The following is a 6000-nucleotide window of genomic DNA, read 5'->3' as shown; positions in this document are numbered from 1 at the left end:
AGTCCCTTCAGCCAGGCTGGTTTAATGGGACAAAGCCACATGAAAATACTACTCCACACTGGGTGACGATTTCTTTCCCTTTAAGTTCCTTCAGAAGAGTTGTAAGGGAAGGAGCATAATGTCACTGTTCCCATTCCTTCACTGCCAAGCCCTTGAAAGAAGGAACCCTCTAGGCTTCTCAGAATCTATCTTAGTGCTTTGACAATCAAATACTTGTTTAAATCCAAAGGCAGAAAGATTAAGTAGAACTTTTTTTTAACCTTCCTTCTAAAGTAAAATTTTGATCTTGTCAGAGATGAATAATGACTTTAACAGGATTAGACAAATTCTGTGCTTGAGGTGTTAATATTGAACAAAAGCTCAGTTGATGTGCAGTCAAACTTTCTTCAAAAAACAGGGGTGGCTGACTCCTTGTGACCTTAAGATCCTGCATAATTTACATTCCTGCTTAAATGTCTTACTCTTTGTTACCATGGAACCATTTTTAAATTACTTTTTACTTAACCCAATAATCTAAACCTTGATGCCAAGCATGATTCATAAATTATGACTGAAAACATCTGAAGAAACACAACCTAATCTAAGATAAGGGAAAAGATTATTGATACTAACAGAAATCTCTTTCAAAATACAGTTGTTGCCATGTTGAAACTGCTTAGATATGAAATAGAAGTTTAATTATGTGTCCATAGGAAGAGATCAATCAAAATACATTTTTTATCAAAACCTATATTTTCTATGGTTTTTGACTATTGTTAAACCAGTCTTCTCAGCTGTTATCAATTTTGTCTCCAAGGGACATGTGGCATTGTCTAGAGATCTTTTGGTAGTCACAGTGGAGAACGAGAGGGGGAATGCTCCTGGAATCTAATGGGTAGAGACTAAGGATGCTGTTGAACACCTTGAAGTGCTCAGGACAACCTTTTATAGCAAAGTGACCCATTCCCAAGTGTCAACAGTGCCAAAGTTGAGAAACCCCGAGTAAATCACAATAGGATTCCTACGGTGCACCATAAATAGATGGTCACCAAGAAACACAGTCCTGTGTGTGGTATCAGCCCTAAAAGGTTGGGCATGTTTATAGCAGGTAACTTTCTTCATCAAATTTCTTCATGAATATGGAGTTCTCATTCTTGAGAAGACTTCCTGTAATGAGAAAAAAACCGTCTTTAAAAATACTGAACATTGGAGCATCTTGTTTTTGTTTTACACAAATATCTGAAGGCATGGGGGAAACTGCTACAGATCAACAGAATCCCGTCTTCCTTTCTTGCACTGGGATAGAGTCAGTTCATTGCTAGAGCACATGACTGCACAGCCATATTCCATGTTTCCTAAGCTGCTCTCCAACGGCTCCTCCTCAGCTCTGGTAAATTGCTACTATAGGAAAATACAGACTCATTTTCCAATTGTGAATATCCCAAATTTGAAATTTTAGCAACCTAGGCAAAGTTTTTATTGAATTTCTTAGGTTGAAAATTAATAAGTGAATCAATAAATTCATTCAGTTCTAAGATAGATAGATACCTAGTCACTTTGGTAGACTGATGAAAGGGTGGGAAGAGATCAACTTGAACATGATTATCTAAAAAAATTCTAATGTGGTTTTTAATATTCTATTTTAGAGTGATTATATAAATAATCTATACTGCCAAGGCAGTAAAAATGTTTTTATGAAAAATTTGCTTTTGGAATAAAATTATAGAGTAGACTTCAGAAATAGTCTATTTAGTGGTCATAAAATCATCTGAATTTTTTTATAGAAAACCAAGCCTTTAAAATTAGTAAGTCAGATCTCATGTTCCTCAACGTATGACCCCATCAACAATATATGACAATATAGCATGCAAGTTGGGATCTGGAACGGACTCCCAAAGAAGCATGTGTTAAAGCCCATGGGGGTACTGGAATCCTTAAGTGGGACCTCACGGGTGGTCTTCAGGTCATGGGGGATGTTCCAGTGGGAACCCAGCTCTTTCTTTTGTTTTTTAGCCATGGGGATAGTTTTGTTCTACTTCATGCACCTTCCATGTGCTGCTCCCCTACCAGAAGCCTTACAGAAATATCACAGAATATTGTTCACCCAATCATAGACTTAAACCTCCAAAGTTGTGACCCCAAATAAATATTTTCTATTTAAGTGGATTTATCTCATGGTAATGGGAAGCTGACTGATACATATGAACATGTCTGTTTCCCTGTAGGCCCTAAGGGAATGTTGTTACTGACTTGCTTTAACTCTTCTTTTTTCCCTTGGCATAAGCTTAAGCACTTTCACTTAGTTTCTAAAACCCATGAGCCCCAAATAATGTTCACCTACCTGCTTCACCCTTCCTCTAGCCCCCTTTCACCAGACTTCCAATTTGGTCAACTTCTAAACTGTTTTCAGTGACCTGTGTTCTCTTCTACTTCACCCTTCACATGGGTTCTTTCTGCCTGTGCCCTCTTCCCTTCTCTTACTCATTACTTTTACTTGGCTTCCTATTGTTCATCATGCATGCCCCTGCAGTCTGTTCAGTAGCATCCTGCACCTCCCCTGATCACATTGTGTGTGCACATGATATGTGGGCACTAATAAGTTCAATTGACTGGTTTAACCACTAGGATGAATGATCCATTAGATCATAAACTTTACTTACTATTTTATTCACACTATCTGGCTCTGAGTTGGCATTCATTAATTATTTAATGAGTACATAAATCAACATAGACCTGGGAACTCAGTGTTTTCTGATTAAAAACAATTCTGGTTAGAGATAAGTTGAATGGATCTCAGTTTCACAGCTCAGAGATTGTTATTACCTGGACTTGTAGGGTTCGTCTGGATATTTAACCATTCTCCTGGCAAATCACTTTAATTTCAAATATCTAGCCTACATGCTGTCCTTAAGAAGAGTCCCAACTAGTAAACTTAGAATTATCATTAAAAAGGAGAGAGCAATGCAGAATAAGGCAAAGGAAAGCAATTCTTAAAGAAAAGATCTGTGGAAGTTTTGGCAAGCCACAAGCACAAGGTTTGGAGAAAAGTGTTTGAAGATCACTTAAAAGGCTAAAAAATCTCAAACTGGCTATCGCCAAAAGGCTAATTGTAGAGACACAGGAACTTACAACTTGGGAGAATTATTCTATGACTCTGATCTATGAGAAGAGAGGAAGTTATTATGCCTTGAAGTGCCCACTGTTAGTTTTTCATACAACCCATGGCTCTACACTGAGTCAGAAGAGAAGTAATTGCAAATGAATGTTCGTATGTGTTATTGCTTAACCTCCTCTTTTATGTTTCCACTCCAATAAAAGAACTGGATTACTTTTTCTCTTTTATATCTCATTTTCCCAGGCACACAGTGAAGCAAAGCTGGAGTGTACTACATGTTGGAATGATTAGTTGATAAGTTAGTCCTTCAGTGCAAGTGCTTCTTGTATTCATCTTCAAATGCTTAGGATCACCAGGGATGCCATGGTTATTGGAGCTGCCATGAAGGAACGAAATAAATGTGAAACATACAGCGACATCCCCCGCCACCACCCCCACTGCCTTTCTTTGGTTGTAAGTTTTTGATTTACTATTCTTCAATTGTGTGATGTCAGCTCAACTTGGACAATGAGGCAGCCTAAGTTTTGAAAAAATACTGGATGTTGCAGTCAACTAAAATTCAAATTCCAGCTCTACTACTAGCTGGGTGATCTCAGGCTAGCTGCTAATTTCTTGAGTCTCCCTGGCCTCCTCTTCAGTAAAGTAGGGATAAAAACACTATTTGAAATGCAGTGGAAGTGAAATACTCTGTGTAAAGTACCATTTCTCAAAGAAGACTATTAAAAAAAAAAAAACCTGTTCTGCTTCTTTCATTCTGCCTTACTTTAAGTAAGAAAATGATTTTTGATTATTTGTAAAGTTGGCTAGTGTAGCATTAAGGTTAGGACCTGAATTACTGGTTTAGATGTTTTATGATTATTAAAACTCACAATTTAGAATTTGTCCTTTATGTTGTGGAAATATTTCTAAATAAAAGTCCCCAACTTGGGAAGCACCACATGGGAGCAGAAATTGTGTGTCTTACATGAGCTGGATTTTGAAAAAAAATTCTAGGAAAGAGATAAATACCCGGTAAGAAGAGAAAAATGGAGGGATAGTCTTGGAATAGGTTGATTGATTTTAGACTCTTGGTTTCATAAGGAACACAGAAACATTGAGTTGTTCTTTGATTGTGTGGTGCATTATTTTTGGAACATTCATATTCCCTTTGTCCCATTTATTCATTGTAGGGGCCATACTTGGTAGATGATGTCTTAAAATGTAGCCAAGCATCTTACAAATACACTTATTATTCTCATATGATTATTACTAGGACACTGCAAAAGTATATACTCTGTTGATAGTGGATTAGGAGCATCCTTGTACATATTTAGTAGCAATGTTTTCTTTCTTTCTTTCTTTCTTTCTTTCTTTCTTTCTTTCTTTCTTTCTTTCTTTCTTTCTTTCTTTCTTCCTTTCTTTCTTTTCTTTTCTTTTCTTTCGATAAGGATTGAACCCAGGGCTTTGTGCATGAGAGGCAAGCACTCTACCAACTGAGCTATATCCCCAGCCCAACAATATTTTCTAAATGAGAAGTTGGGATTCATTGCCTAGAAATAGGAAAACATATTTTAAATATTAAGCACTTTACATAATTGGATAAATCCAAACTTTAAGAAAAGTGCATTTAGTATTTCAATGAGCAATTGGAAGCTACTGTCATGTAACATAAGAATTGTGTGTGGGGTATATAAATGTATGCTCATGTGCAGGCCTGTGGTTTAATGTATCCCGGAGCACAGGTAAGTGAGCTAGCAAATCCAGGACTGATTTGCTGGCCTAAATGATGTCCAAAAAATGTTCTTCACTGGGTAAAGGCAGAGTTTGACTCAGTACATACTCTCACACAGAATGGAGATTTCTGCTGTTCACCAGGGAACTTGATGGGCTAATTTAGAAAACACCTTTCCTATGTGTTGTGTCAGGAATTGTCAATGAACTGCATCTATATGATAAATAATGTAGCAGGTAGAAGGTCAGGCCTTGCCCAATTTTCTGAGGTGTTAGGGATAAGTGCAGCTAAGACTAGGTGTTTGTGAGAAGACAGGATGTGAAAGACTATTCTCTCTCTGGGCCTAGAGGATGACTTTAAATACCTAGTCAGGCTAAATCATCTTCAGTGATGAGGAAATATTTATGGTAATATGCACTATAAAAATGCATTTTAAAAAGTGCAATTTTACAAGCCTATGGAAAACACAAGGCTATTTTTAGAACTATAAGACTCTATACACTTATTCAGTCTTTAAGATTATTGAACATCTTTTCCCACTAGAAATGAGTTGAAGAAAATCCTTTAGGTTTCCTAGCAAAGGATTCTCAAAAAATAAGCAGCATCTTAAAAATTAAACCTAATTAGCAATGTTCCAGAATTTTTGAATCTTATACAAAACAAAAACTCCAGGTTGGAATGCAAATTATCTCTCTCTTCTAATACTAAGAAGCTCATCTGTGACTCTTAGTATATACTGAATTTTCCTTTTCTTTGGGGCATCTCTTTCTCTCCTTCAGATTATAAACTCTTAGGAAATAAGAAGTTTATTTCATTCATTTAAAAATAATTTCTCACTGGGACTAGTTTGGTGTTATCATATACTAGACACGTGGAAAACGGTAAATGGTATTAATTGAGGATTTTGCAGTAAGGCAAAACCAAACCACTGTGGCACGTAAAACAAGAGATTTGAACCTAGGGAAAACCTATTGGGGTTCTGTTCCATCGAGGTCCTGGCATTTGGTCACTGAATCAATTGAATAACAAAGGATTTTTATGGTCAGACATTGCAAGTCTTGAGAAAGATCATAAATTATCTTCATGACTCATTTCCTCTGTCTCTCTAGTACTTCTAAAATGGGGAGAGCTTTCCGACACTTTTCTTTAAGATAAATGGGGGCACAATCTCTGAAATTAGGGTTGTTCAATACTT

The sequence above is a fragment of the Ictidomys tridecemlineatus genome, chromosome 1 (genome assembly GCF_052094955.1).
Source record: "Ictidomys tridecemlineatus isolate mIctTri1 chromosome 1, mIctTri1.hap1, whole genome shotgun sequence".
NCBI lineage: Eukaryota > Metazoa > Chordata > Mammalia > Rodentia > Sciuridae > Ictidomys > Ictidomys tridecemlineatus.
Note: the sequence above shows the minus strand (reverse complement) of the source record.